Below are 15,291 nucleotides of genomic sequence, written 5' to 3'. Positions count from 1 at the left end.
GGCACTAGAATGCAGTTGAACAATCACATTAATCATATTGATATCATTACAGACTTTTCATAAATTGGGTAATTATTTATCTTCTTGTGCATTAAACATTTAAACTACATGACATTGATTAATGTTCAAAAGAAATGAATCAAGAAAGTATGCATGATCTATTTATGAGATTGCCTATACATTTTTATTGCACAAAAACTTTTCTTTAGTAATATTAATCTCTTATGCTTTTTTTGTTTGTTTGTTTCCTCAGTTCTTCATTACAAAACTGTCATATCCTAACAAACAGTACAATATTTAGTCAAGAAATGGCGAATCAAGACATGGACATAGTACATGTAGGCCCACATCATCAATTTCATGTATGATTTTGTTAATTTCTCGGCAGTCCCAGAGTTACTTTTCTGACATTATATTCCCATTTAATTATACTCAAGTTTTGTTCACTTTTTTGTATTGTAGGAACATAAATTAGGGTTTGTTAGTTGTGTTGGATCAAGAGTAATTGGGGGTGTTAGCATGATTGTTATGGCACACAACTACTCCCATATTTGTGTGACAATGACGGCGTTGACAACCAACGATAAAGTAGATGGCATGGTGGAGCAATAGTACCTTTCTTTGATCCATACCTAGATGAGCTATTAGAAGAATTAGTCGAAGATAATAACCGACTCAAATTTAACAACAATTTGGATGAAATATTGGCCAACACTAACATAATTGTAGTGGCAATCGAAATTCTCTCGAACAAAGTTATGGACCTAAGAAAGTTGAAATTCCGGCCGGAATTATAGTTTTTGAAACTGTCGAAATTCCAGAAATTCAGAAGTCTTGAACTATGATTTGGATTAAATCTTTGTTGTATTTTATATTTACTCGAGTACAAAAAGGAATTATAACCTCATCAATATAATTAATGTGATTGTCAGTAGTATTAAAATGGTACTATAATGCATATATAGATCAACAAGTGTGAGAAGCTTGACAAACCATAATTTGTACGTGCCGAGAATGGAATCCCTTGATAATAAGGTATATTAGAGATTTTTCTCAAAGTATGTTAAAATTTCGAAAGTTTTAGCTTTTAATTATATAACTCTAGCATTTTTTGTGTTGTTAGTAAAATCTTTCACAATTTTTTTTCTTGTGGCATGCAAGTACATACAAAAAAAAAATCAATGAAGGAAAAAAGGGAAACAAGGGTAAAGGAGTTCAAACATAATTAACTTGTGAAAAAAAGGTGAATGTTTTAGTCAAAGAGTAAATATGATAATTAACTTAATTATATAAGCATGCTGAGTGGACGGTGATTTGGTTGCTTATGTCGACAAAAGCAAAAGCGAGTATATAAGTCTTCATAAAGCTACATTGTCGAGGCGATGAGACTACTTAAGTGACAACAACATGTGTCACATTTCTTTATTTTAGACTAGTTGCTTAAGTAATTGTAAATAACAAATAACCTTTATAAATGTCGAACAAGTCTTTTTTGTTACATACAACATAGTTAAAAAGATTAAATCTACGATTGATCAAGTAGGTAAAATGATTTCATTGTCACATCTCTTTAAATAATAATACAATACTTAAATTGTTGGTTCTAAATTAAAGGAATGCTTTGTTTGGATGTTATATTGAAACTAAATATTTTTAAGATTTATTTGAAAATCATTTTAAAAAATGATAAAATTTTATGACAATTATTCCATTGTGTGGAAGAAAACATGATCTTATTCTAAAAGAACATGAGAGATTTTGGTAGAAGAAAATGCGGCATTACTATAGATACAAAAGAGATTATGTTGGTTTAAATTCCTTTTTCATTTATATCTAAAAAAATTCAATAGCGGAGAAGATCCCTTCACATCATTAGCATGTACAACATGAACTGCATTGGCTTGAACAACACCCGCTCAATCAGCATACTATACAAGTGAGTCATAAAGCCGAATGATATCATAGCCGACTAAAGTCGCAAGATGAAAAGATTTTCATTGATGCTCCACCTCTCCCTCTTGAAGAAGATATTAGCCTTTACAAATATTAGTCTTTAAGAAATATGGTTTGAAAGGCTTTTATAGAGGGTGGTGGTCTGCAATGATATGTTCAATTTGGTTTTAGTCTCATGTTAGCAAATTGTTAATTAAAGGAATTTGTTTGTTTGCATGCTATATTGTAACTCAATATCTTTGATATTTAAACTAGGAAAACAACTTAAGGCAAAATAAAATAAAATAAAATAACAACATATATACGAATTAATTATACTAATAACTATAAATTGCCTGACTTCGTCACGATGTTTAATTTTGTAATCTAATTTGGTACCGCATGCATTTTAAATGTTAACTTCCACATACATAAAAAATTTAATTTGTCGTATGATTCCTATTTAAGTTGTTTTGCCTTCTTTCAATTGCTTTGTTCAAATCCCATTTAAATTGCCTTGTATTGTTCAAATGATCGTGTACAATTTGAACAAAATAATGTAGTATGCTTGCTTTAATTTGGAAACATGATGTATGAGACTATGCTCTTAAGGCTACACAAACATAAAATTGAAATCATAAGTGAATGGTTAGAAAACATAAACACGTGTAATTATAATAGTCAGCATGTTATATCAATTAATAAACACCCAAGCTACTTCCACAAGTGAACCATCTAATATATAAACAAAAAGATAAACAGAATATGCATGGTAGTGTATGTTTCAAATATCTATGTACTCTCTAATGAAATTAAGGTTTGTACCAACTAGAGCTGGTCATCGAGTCAAGCTGCTCGTGAGTAACTCGAGCTTGGCTCATCGAAGGCTCAACTCAAACTCGTCCACGCAAAAGTATGAGTCAAGCTTGAGCTTAATTTAAAATTTGTTCTAGATAGTGAGTAACTCAAGTTCAAACTCGAGCTACTCCTGAGCAACTCGAGCTCAAGATCAAGTAGCTCGTGAGCTACTCATTTTATAAGCCCATACCCAGTATATAGTTTTATGATTTGTACTCATTTTATACTTTATACCCAACTATAATTTGCAATTTATACCCATTTTAATGTTTTATACACTGCACGCGCGCTTACATTTTTTTTCGAGTTGAAGCTCGAGTTTGAGTTCAAACAAGCATAACTAAGCTTGAGCTCGAACCTGAGCTCGAGCTTGGAGTGCAAAATACAAGTCGAGCTTGAGCAGGGCAATACTCGACTCGGGTAGCTCGATCGATGACCACCCCTAGTACCAACTATCTTAAAGTCGACAGAATTCACAAAGAGTGCTTCTATTCAGACTTCCTAAATAACGCTATAGGGACTCAATTCAGCTTACCTACTAAAACTCGTTTGAGATCACCTAGGTGAACCTAAATTCACACATTTAGTATGAACTTCGAAAATGAAAGAAAACAAAAAAGGCGAAAATAGTAGAAAAACTAAAAGAAGGAATACGAATGAAAATTCTTTCCAAAACCCAATCTTATGTTCCATTATCTATATTTGGGTTCTACCTAAACCATTACCAATTTACCACCAACACCAAACCATCACCGCCCCACCACCGTCACAACGTTGCTATTTCTTATTCTTCTTAAAAACTAATAAAATTTGAGATTATTGTAATTTGTCATAATACATTAATTACTGCATGGTTGAGTCATATTATTTCAACAATATTCTTGGACTTCCTAAACTTAACCCATTTGTGAAATTTGCCATTTTCTTCCTTTAAAACCTAACCGATTTGACATTGAATACGAAAAGTGCAACTTAATTTATCTTTGGCTATACATCTATAACTTTTTTTTTTTTTTTTTTTTTTTTAGATTTTCAAGAATACTTTCACGATTATTAATTAATCCATCAGAAAAACTCAAGTGTGTTGCTTTAATTTGTAGGCATATAAATGATACTTTTTTTTTATCTATATTTGGTTAGTCCTACTTTTTTTTCCTACGTTTTTGGCTATTTATTTGGTTTGTCCAATTCAGTCCAAATTTTTCCATTTTAAGTTATCTATTTTTGGTTAGTAATGTGATGGAGTGGAGTCCCTAAGGAGCCAACTATGGAGTAAGAATAGATTTTTCAATTCACAAAAGTTACCCATGTTGAACTCAATTATTTCCTAACCTAAATCAACCCACATAAAGGAAAGGACTCCCATAAGTCTTTAACTCAGGATATAATGATAGTTTTTATTTCCTTAACTAGTCATGACCCGTGCCTACGACACAATGCTTTTACAAAAGTGCATACAATATTTTTGCACTATTCAATTTCACGCTAAATAACTATTTTAAGCATCTCGAAAAAAAAAAAAATAAATAAAAAAATAAAAATCTTTAGCATCTCCTAATTCAATTGATGGTGAGTTCAAATTTATGGAATGTGTTTTAATTTGCTGATTTTCGCATTGACGTCTTAAAAAGAAGAATGGTAGTGAAATCATACACTGCAATAGACTTAAAATATAAAAAAGTAGCACACACATAAAATTTTGTGTTAACACGTCTTTTTTTGCTGAAAAATTCCAAAAGATGTCAATACCCAATAACTAAAGTCAAGATCTCCTTATTAGCATTTACAAATGATCCAGATCAAGTCAAAATCTAAAATAGGAGTTCAACAATTTTTAATAGCAGTCGCCAACTTGATTGCTAAAGAGGGATTATCTTTAGACAACTATATAATAATTATATTAGGCAACAACCTATATGATTGTAAGACAAATCAACAATAATAGTGTACCCTATAATAGAATTTGAACTACAAATCTTCTCATCAAGGAGCTAATGATTCATGTGTGTGACCAACTTAAATGAAAGAAAAGAAAGAAAAACAAAAGTTATTGCATTCCTACTTAATTTACTTAAAAAAGAAAAGTAGTAGGATGTATACTATATGCATACCTTATGTAGTAGTTTACAACCTGACATACAAATACCAATCATGTAATAACTTATTATAAGATGGAAAGAGAAAATCAAAGCTTGTAGGATACTTCAACCTATCTTAATGGACCTAAGTTCTCGTAAGATGCATGGAAAAGAAAATCAAAATTCTTCTTCATGGTATGGTTATTATCCCTGACCTTTAAGATGGTCTACCATTAATAGGAATAATATGATAAGAAATACATACAACTACAAACACCATTAATTGGTCTACGTTACTTCTACTATGAAGATATCGATCCAAGGATTGATTTACATAAAACTTTAATTCTACTATCATTTTGTCTTGACATAATACACAAATTAAGAAAAATGAGGGGAAAAAATAATAATAGTAAATAAATAAATAAAGGATAAACTAACTGAGTGCAAAAAATATATATATATATAAATTAAATAATCAAAATACATACATCCGTATTTCGATCTTGCATGATGTGGTTGAAATCCAAGTCGCAGTGCAACTGTGGTTCTCATTCCTGCATGTGGAACTTTAAATGAATTAAGCTATTCATGTCGTATGTTTTGCCAATTAAAAATACCTGTAAACCTTGACTGACATAATCCATTCTATATACATGTAACCTAAAAATATTTATTAACCTAAACATGCAGTACTACGATAAGTGTTGGTGATTGAATTGACCAAGGGCATTTTTTAAGGACTAAACGTGTCAATAAAAGTACAATGTTAGACACTATTCAATTTTTATGTTTTAGATAGCTTAAGTTTTTGTGTTTGGAATGTAATAGATGTGCTGGTGGTTGATTAAGATCTGCCGAAGGGAGGGTAAACTCAAATGAGGATCAGTAAATCAATGAATGATCCGTATGATTCCTTAATTTTTATTGTCATAGGGCACTTTCACCTAGAGAAGCCAATTTACTTTCTCAGTGTTGTTAACCTCCAAACTACTTGCTATAACATTACCTATTAATGTCTTATATTAGCCTCTTTGCCTTTTGGTGTATTAGTTATAAGTTTCAGAAGTTTTATTTCAAAAATAATTATGCGTGGATTATAATTTTTTGTTGGTGTCACTAATTTCTCTTTCAAAATAATTTTATCTAAAGTTTACAACAACTGATCTAATTAAAAAAATTCCAAAAAGTTATTGACACAAAAAATTAAGTGTGTTGTGTGTGTTGGAATAACCAAGTCAAAGATAGCTTAGATAGCTATTGATCACACATGTAAATTAAAAACATGTAGATTTAAAGATACACTAACACTTTATACCTTATTGACATTTGTACAAACACACTATGATGAGCAAATAAAAATAAGTATACGGGTCTTATTACCCAAAAGAAAAAGAAAAGTCATAACACTACATAATATACCTTCACAAAAAGCACAATATTTCACAAAAAACACAGTATGTGGATATTAAAGATATCAATCCAATTTGTTATGTGTATGAATCCAATATATAATTGAAGATATCGATATTAGGTACTCATAGAACCACTTTAATCATTAGAATTGGAGGTTACATATTATCTCCACCGTTTGAAGAAGAACACTTGAAGAAGAACGCTTTTTGGAGAAGAGTTGAACTTGAAAGAAAAATCAAGGTGAAGTTTTTGGGCATGAAGAAAAGAAAAATCATGGGGGTTGGACGGACTTGGGAAGTTTTAGGCGGTTTAACTTGTTTTTCGTAGTAAATACTAAATAGGACTCTTAAAGTATTTTAGCACAGATTATGAGAAAATCATGACCACCACTTGAGCCCTTATAGCTTTGTTGAAAAACTAAGCTAGTTTGTATTATAGATCCAATTTGTTCCGTGTAGCTGTATGGATAGATCCAATATATAATTGAAGATATCGATATTAGGTACTCATATAACCACTTAATGTAATCATTAGATCGAATTGGACTTTACCTGTTATCTCCACCGTTTGAAGAAGAACACTTGATCGAAGAAGAACATTTTTTGGAGAAGAGCAGTTGAACTTGAAGGAAAAATCAGGGTGAAGTTTTTGGGTATGAAGAAAAGAAAAAAAAAATGGGGGTTGGACAGACTTTAAAATTTTTGGGCAGTTTAACTTGTTTTTAGTAGTAAATAATAAATAGGTCTCTTAAAATATTTTAGCACAGATTCCGAGGAAATCATGACCTTATAACTTTGTTGAAAAACTGAGCTATTTTGTATTATAGATCCAATTTGTTCTGTGTAGCTGTATGTATCCAATATATAAATGAAGATATCGGTATTGGATCGGACACTCATAGAACCACTTTAATCATTAGAATTGGAGGTTACCTATTATCTCCACCATTTGAAGAAGAACACTTGAAGAAGAATGTTTTTTGGAAAAGATTTGAATTTTAAGGAAAAATCAGGGTGAAGATTTTGGGCATGAAGAAAAGAAAAAAAAAAAAAAGTGGTTGGACGAACTTGGGAAGCTAGTTTTAGGCGGTTTAACCTGTTTTTAGTGGTAAATACTAAATAAGGCTCTTAAAGTATTTTAGTACAGATTCCGAAGAAATCATGACCACCATTTAAGCCCTTATAACTTTGTTGAAAAACTGAGCTATTTTATATTATGGATAGTTGGAACTTAACACAATTATAAGGTCATTAATTAAGGATTTGTTTTCTATTTAAACTCCGATTGTTTTATTCCATTTGGAATCCCACGATTTTATCAAATTTTGGAGTCCCAAATTACTTGTATACATATCTCGTGGCAATAAATTAGATCTAAGCCATAAAATAACTTTGGGAGTTTCAATTTGGACCACTACTTAACTCTAAAATTCACCAGTCATCTCTATTATGTTAGATGGACTAGTTAGTGCCCGTGCCTTTGGCACGGATTTTATAAAGTTATAATGACATTTTATTATAATTTGCATGAACATATGTGAAATAATTGTTGTAGTTTTTTTTTGTTGCTATATATACTTGTAAATATACATTTTGAGTAAAGTTAGCATACGTATAGTAATAAGCTATATTGCATGGGTACTTCATATTTTCTGCCGTGTCTCGTGTCGCCGTGTTTGACACCATGTCAGCGTGTCCGACGTGGACACACGATCCAGATATGACACCTACAATTTTACAATAAGAGGTGTAGGATAATGTATTTTTTATAAGATATGACCCACAACAATATAAAATATTATAATTGAGATTGTGTAACTGTAGAATTTAACTTATATTTTCAATGATTTTATTGCCAAATAGTTTTTCTAATAAAAAAATAAAAATAAAAATAAATATTAGCTGTGTCCACGTATCTACTTTTTAGACCATACTGTGTTCAAATCTCCGTACCAGCGTCCAAATTGGACACTCGTACCCGTACCCACACAACATAGGCAATAGCTTAATGACTTGATATTGGACACAATAAGAATAGGATTATATTTTAGTAAATATTTTTGTCGTTATATTCTAGCACACATCCCCTAATGTTAATATTGAATAGATGTGTATGTTCGATAGTGTGTAATGTAAAATTACACATGCATTATTTGTAATGGAATTTTTTTTTTGAAATGTAAGCTACTCGGAAAGGGTAATGCACTAAGCAACAATTTATTCAATGATGCAGATTAGTTTACTTTTATAAATTTTGTCACTAATTTATCGAAAGCATTTGGAAGTAGGTAAACAACGTATAACATTTCGGAATAGAGGAAACATTGGTAATTAGAATCCTAACAATTACAAAATTATTCCTGAAGGTAAGATGGTGGCAAGCGAGGCGGACCTACATCGGGGGCTAACGGTCATGGCCCCTAAGTTTCTGTGAAAAAAAAAACAAAAAAATCTACATATAGTTAGATACAGTGATATACAAAACAAAATTATGCGAGACAAACCAATACTATGATCTAAAAGGCCATGCCAAAGCTATAACAAACTGAGCACTATGTCAATTTGAGGCGTACTCTGTGGCGGCATCAACTGTAAAATTGATTCCATCCATGTCCATGTGAGTCTCCATTTTGTAACTTGAGTTGAAGCTCTTCCCATCTTGCTCTAAACTTCCAAGGCATTGGCCTCTTGCTAGAGGCAAGTACAACTGCATGATAGAGTTACTGACCTCTTGTTAGAATTCGGATGGATTATTGAAGAGTATGCGGTTACGTATGTTGACATAGTGAGTGACTGATGGGGGTTCTAAAGGAGTGCAAACCACACCAATGACTCACACATTTTTTAAAACGGAAGAAAAAATATGGGGAAGTTGACCTGCTTTCACCAATCAAACTCATCTTATTCATAAATTGAACAAACACAATCCTATAATATTTGAAGTACATAAGCAAACATATGTCAGTATGTCATGAACACAAACAGACCTTTTAAAAACGGCAAATTTCCTTCCACGTTGCAAGAGTATGAGAATAAGTTACCATAAGTTAGATTTATAGCTTATGCTTCAAATGCATTACACACATTTCGTATCAAATTCTGGGTACATAATTAATCTTCAAAAGGAGCAAACAGTAGGAACTACCCACCAACTTGCACATAATTTTTTCATTTAAGTTAACAGTTGTGCCTCCCTCATCTGGTGGTGTAAAAAAAAATTCATTCCAAAAAAAAAAAATCATTACCGTCAACACTATACTAATTAAGCAAATATGAGCAAATCACAAAAAATGTATAGTACTTCTAAAGATGGTTTGCATTTGAAATGAAATTACATTTTTGCATTATCAAATCAAATTATTGCAAGCGTCAAGCCAAACAAACAATTGTGAAAGAAAATTATATTATACTTGTAGTAGGAATCGGGACACAGAAAAACGCACAAAATAAAAAAGGGGTGTCAATTTCCAGTCATATTAATAACTTGTGAGTTGAACCTTGTATTCATTTTCACTCCTAGAGTGTAGTAGCATATGCACAAAATGAACTAAGAAGCAACACTGTAGCAAAATCCCATGACCACCGGATGACACAAAATGACCAAAAGTAATACTGATTCAGGGTTTTTTTAAGCAAATATTTAGCTCTAGTAGTTGCCCTTACTAGTGGTTAAAGTTTTCCAAAAAGTTTTTTAATGTAAAACATATAGATGCTCCTATCATGTTCACCTGACATGCAAATTTCAAATCATTCATGTTCATATGACACTGAGTACAGTAAGAAACACACCTACACATTCCAATGACCAAATTTGGAAGCACGTTGCAATCTCGCAATTAAAATAAAATAAAAAAAGAATACAACAAATAGATGGATTAAACAAGTAAGCTTCACGTAGGGTAGGCAAGTCATATTACCTTAATATGGATTATTCTTGAATTGTGTTACATATGTATATTGCAAGATGCCTTCCCCATCCTTGGTCATGAGCACGCGACTACTTGGCTGTTTAAATTTCCTATGCAGACTCCAACATTAAACATGGAAATTTTCTGGATATAAAAAGCTAACAAAAGCTTATCAAATTCAATAAGCCTTCCCACTCCACAAAACACACACACACATACAATTTCAAGTCATGACCGTGTATTAAGAAAGAGACCAAGTATCTAAAGAAATTTTTATGGCGCAGTCTTCATGTCAGTATGTCCCCAATAATTAGCACTGGACACCAAATTGACAATAGAAGCTATGTTTACATAGAACTGTAAAATATTTAATTTAAAAGATTTCATTTAGTAGAATCTGAAACGCTAGAAAGAAACAGAGAGCAATATAAAGAGCCAATCCCTTCAAACTGAATGGATATCTAATCTATTTCTTTAATGAAAACCTACATCTAGAAAGCTCAATTTGTAGTGCATTATAATAATTTAAACCGGAATAATTTAGGCTCTAAAACAACAATGAAAATCATAGAAAGATAAAAACCACTATACTTCAATTGTGCAATAACGGAAAGTGCACCATGTTTCGTAGCTTTACATGCAATGCTATATAAAGAAGATTTCCTTCTAGATATGGATTTTGGAAGAGTTAAATATTTTTTTTTGGTGGCATCAAGATGCAGAGCAATATACTCACCTAGTTATTGACAGTGGCTCTCACCTTAGTAAGTCAGTAGCGTTCAAATAAAAGATATAGCTAACGGTTGTGTACATGTTGATCTAAACTTAAAGATGGAATTACAATGAAAATTGCATACAATCGGTAGCCCATCATAAAAAATTGAAAATGAAATAAGAAACAGGGTCCTCAGTCACTTACCCCAGCAGTAGGATGAAATTTTCTCTTCTAGTTTTGTTCTCTGCAAACCAAAAGCATTGTTACCAATTCGCTATTTCATTTTTTGCCGTACATGCAACCTATTTCATAAACCGGAAGAAACAAAATAAGGAAAAATTGAAAAAAAAATAAATAAATGAAAACATAAGATAAAAATCGTAACACTAAATAAGAAAAAAAAAATAAAAGGAGGAAAAGGACAAAAGCAAGGGGGAGAAGGAAAAAGGAACCCGGGATCTTCTCTTTATAAGAATTGCAATAGATAGTTAATGGGTGTCAGTGTGAATGGGTGTGAGAAAGTGAATCCAAACCCTCCACACCAACTATCTAAGAAATTTTAATGTTAAACCAAAATAAGGAATTGAACATATGCAAACACAATGAAAAGGAAATAAAGTGTATCATACCATGGTTCTGTTATGTTTCTATTCTGAGTAATTTTATTTGGGTCACAAACCTCACCAAGAGAATCATATCATAGTAATTAAATAAATGAAAAGACTAACGTGAACCCAATTATTACTTTAATCACAAAAAAAATACAATACGTTGCATAAAACAAAAATTACAGCAAAATGACAATCATTAGAAAAGTTGTTTGCACTCTTTGAGTTTTGAAAATCATAAGTGATTTATAAAAGGTTAATCACATAGCATTCATTCCCACTTCCTCACAACTTTCCATGTATATATATTGAATCTCATAATTGTGGCACAACATGGGTACATACCCATTTCTGATAACCCAGAGAGAGAGAGTACATACCGTTTCATTCCTTTGAGAGAAAGCTATGAATGATTTTCGATTCTGAACAAATAACCATCAACAACCACTCTATGGATGATTTTCGAAAACCAAAGTTTCACACATAAGAAAAAAAAAACACACACACACGTACCAAATAGTTTATAAATTTTCACGCTAATTGCTTTTTATTTGTCGTTGAGAATGTGAAGTCCAACACTGGGAGCATTAAGCTAAACGACAGTCTCCTAACCCCATTTTTGTAACTGCATGACTAAAGTCATTGACACATTCTACATATACTTTGCGTGTAGTCCATCTCACAATATTGCTCATTTGAGTGTGCAGACAATGTCTAAAACCTAGAGTGTACATACTAACCTAAAACTCAAGAGAAGACAATGAAACATAAAGTGCATAGGGAAGACAATGAAACATTTTAAAAAAAAAAAACTATATATATATATATATATATATAATATATAAAATAAAATTTATATAAATAAAATATATAAATAAAAAAAACTATATTTATATATATATATATATATATAAATAAAATTTTAAGAACGGAACCTAAGAGATACATGGGGACTTCTTGGATATTGGAGACACATTGCAATGCTCAAATTCAACCACTAACATACAAAGCAACCAAATTTTCTGAAATGATGTCCTCTACATAAAGACTATTCTATAGGAAAAAAAACAGCACCTGAAACTTCAATATTAATCGTCAAACATGGCATCAGTGATTGGCCTCTTCCTTGAGTAAGCAGTTTGGATGGTCACAAAGGTTACTGAGATCATGCATTGCCATCGAAAAGGTCTAAAATAGTTTCTGCAGTGGTTCTAAAACAATGAAAACAATGTTGAACATATTAATTTTGGGGCCAAGAGTTCAACCCAAAAACAATCATTAGAATTAGAAGGCAATAAAGGTACTGAAAATACCTAAATCCTTACCAATTATCAAAAGCTTTGTGGACCGTTCGTATGATAAGGGGGTAGAGTATGCCTTGCCAACAGTGGCTGTAAGCAAAGAATCCAACCCCATAAGCCTGGCTACAACCCCAGGAGCCTTTACTCCATTTCCTTCATCGTCGGTCACTGAAGAAGAACAACTGTAATCATTTGCTTCCTTTTTATACTTGATCTTCCAATATCATCTTCATCAATCTAAAACAGTAAACAGTAACAAACTTAAGCATAATATGAAAATATTATCAAGTGCAGAAACTCAATGATGCAAAAATGTCCACCTGATGGAACCCTGTCACCTGCAAATTAACACTGCTTCTCTTTCCTTGGTTTGATCCTTCTACATAAGAGTAACAAAAATCCATTAAAGTCAAGATATTTTCAATAGTTTCATGGGGTTAAAAATCTTAAAGTAAACGAAGTACCCTGAAATAGTTTTTACACACAGAATATCTCTTTTAATTTAGTTCGAGTTCTAAAACATGCATATTATTTCTTTTGATTCTTGAAGGATCTGAGTGAAGTACTTCATGGAGTTCAGAGAGCAATAATGTAAGGGGTTTTGGAGATCTTTTTCAGGCACCCATTATAAAAACATTTAATTCGATACTGTGTTCTATGTTAATAATTGTCAAAACTGTTTGCATGCTGATGAACACATGACAATTACATCACATTAGGTAAACAATGATGATATGAGAAGATATATTAAGCATTAACTCGGAACTTCATACAACAAAGTTACCTGGAAAATCAGACTTATTGGAGAACAACTTCTTCCACAACTTTCTATTCCAATCAAATAAATGAAGGAAACCTCCACTTCCACTTTTTGTACCTTGTTTCTCCATCCAAATTTATCATGCAGCGAAAACATATAACTTAACACATAAATAGTCTACACATATTCAACCTGCATTCGAGTCAAAAGAAGATTACTTCATATATTCAGACATCAGCCAACACAATATTTATGTACGTTCATCTCTTTCTTCCCAAATCTAACAATGTACTATATAAACTTTAAATTCAATTAGCTTGAACCACACAAAAAAAAAACAAAAAACTTGTAAACACCGTCCACATTTTCCAAAATGCTTTTAAGCTATTTATGGCTTGAGAAAAAGCTTATGAAGTTGCAATCTAAGAGATTTGTGAATTGTGATACCCAAACAAATTAGTGAGACATGAAAAAATTTCAACTCAACAGTTCTGTATATCGGTGATACCCAAATGTTAGCTAAATAAAACAAATCAGTAGTTTTATTGAATCAAAACATAAACCATTTAAAATTTGGGAAAAAATAACAACGGAGGCAAAAGAAGAAAGTCTGGTAGAAGTTTTACCCGATATGCATGCGTTGGGTTTGAATCATGGTGTGATAGATATTAGAAGTGGAATTGAGCAGAACTGGAGTTAGAATTGAGCAGAACTAGAGTGGACAGAGAGGAAGAAAATGAAAATAGATGGGAAGTTGGAGAGAGGGCGTTGGAGAAACCCAAACGACGGTATTATTATTATTATTATTTTTAATTGGAGAGAGGACGTATAGAGATAGAAAGTTACTTGGAGAACCGAAGGGTTTATTGGAATAAAGAAAGGGCAGGTTTATTGGAACCGAATTGATTGTGCTAATTAATTGCTCATTAATTCTTTTCTAATCTGACACGTGTCTTTGGTTTCGGACCGTCGATTTATACTCCCTGAAACTCAATCCCAGCCGCGAGTCAGGAAACAGCTTTGTTTTGTTAGATTGATAGATTAATATAATAATCCAACCATATTCGTGTTGATACTTCATTATTAGCAGAGTTCAAGCTCTTAAGTTGGGATTACCTGTTGTGGTGGCTCTTAACATCAATCAAGTAGTTATTGAAATAGACTCCACTATTGTACTCTATCTTGTGAATTCTCAGTGTGAAAAATGCTCGATGGAGATTTCATGCATCATTAATGATATAAAGAGTTTGATAAATAAGATACCAACATCATCCATACAGAATAATTAAGTTTGTGGACAGGCAATTGTTTGCTATCCACAAGACCTCAGCTTCTGATTGGTGGAGTGGCTGCCCAAAAAAATTGTTGAACTCACTGAAAATGGATTTAACCAATAGAAATGTGTTGTTTGTGGACTGTAAGTACCCTCCATTCTGCACTACAGTACACGTGTCCACACACCAGGTCGTACCAATCCATCAGCTCGTACCTATCCATTAGGACGTACCAACAACCCAACCCCAGGTCGTCCCCAGTATCAGTTACAGCCATTTATGGAAGCAAATCAACTAGCACAATCCTGGAGCTCAGTCAACGCAACAATCAAGGAGACATTTACTTTGTAACATCAGAATATTGGCGAATCATCAAGATAGCACACAAAGTGGATCTACACATCATAACGGCCCGGAGCAAATAAGGAAAGTCAACTCAAAC

General features: G+C 32.2%; 1 long non-coding RNA gene across 2 annotated transcripts; it reads right to left on the bottom strand.

Moving 5' to 3' along the window:
* Positions 1-8,778: 8,778 nt before the first annotated feature.
* On the bottom strand, positions 8,779-13,915 carry LOC147510902 (uncharacterized). Of its 2 annotated transcripts, XR_015216895.1 has the most exons (6): positions 13,600-13,915; positions 13,136-13,194; positions 12,840-13,052; positions 11,111-11,150; positions 10,201-10,301; positions 8,779-9,160 (listed from the first exon to the last, which is right to left on the bottom strand). It is a non-coding gene; the product is annotated as an uncharacterized LOC147510902 (long non-coding RNA). The 2 variants fall into 2 exon arrangements; XR_015216894.1 differs by lacking the exon at positions 10,201-10,301 and having other exon boundaries at positions 8,872-8,990.
* Positions 13,916-15,291: the final 1,376 nt, after the last annotated feature.

This window comes from Coptis chinensis, chromosome 3 (genome assembly GCF_015680905.1).
Source record: "Coptis chinensis isolate HL-2020 chromosome 3, ASM1568090v1, whole genome shotgun sequence".
Lineage (NCBI taxonomy): Eukaryota > Viridiplantae > Streptophyta > Magnoliopsida > Ranunculales > Ranunculaceae > Coptis > Coptis chinensis.
The sequence above is the reverse complement of the archived record's forward strand: the minus strand, read 5'-3'. Positions and strand labels throughout refer to the sequence as shown.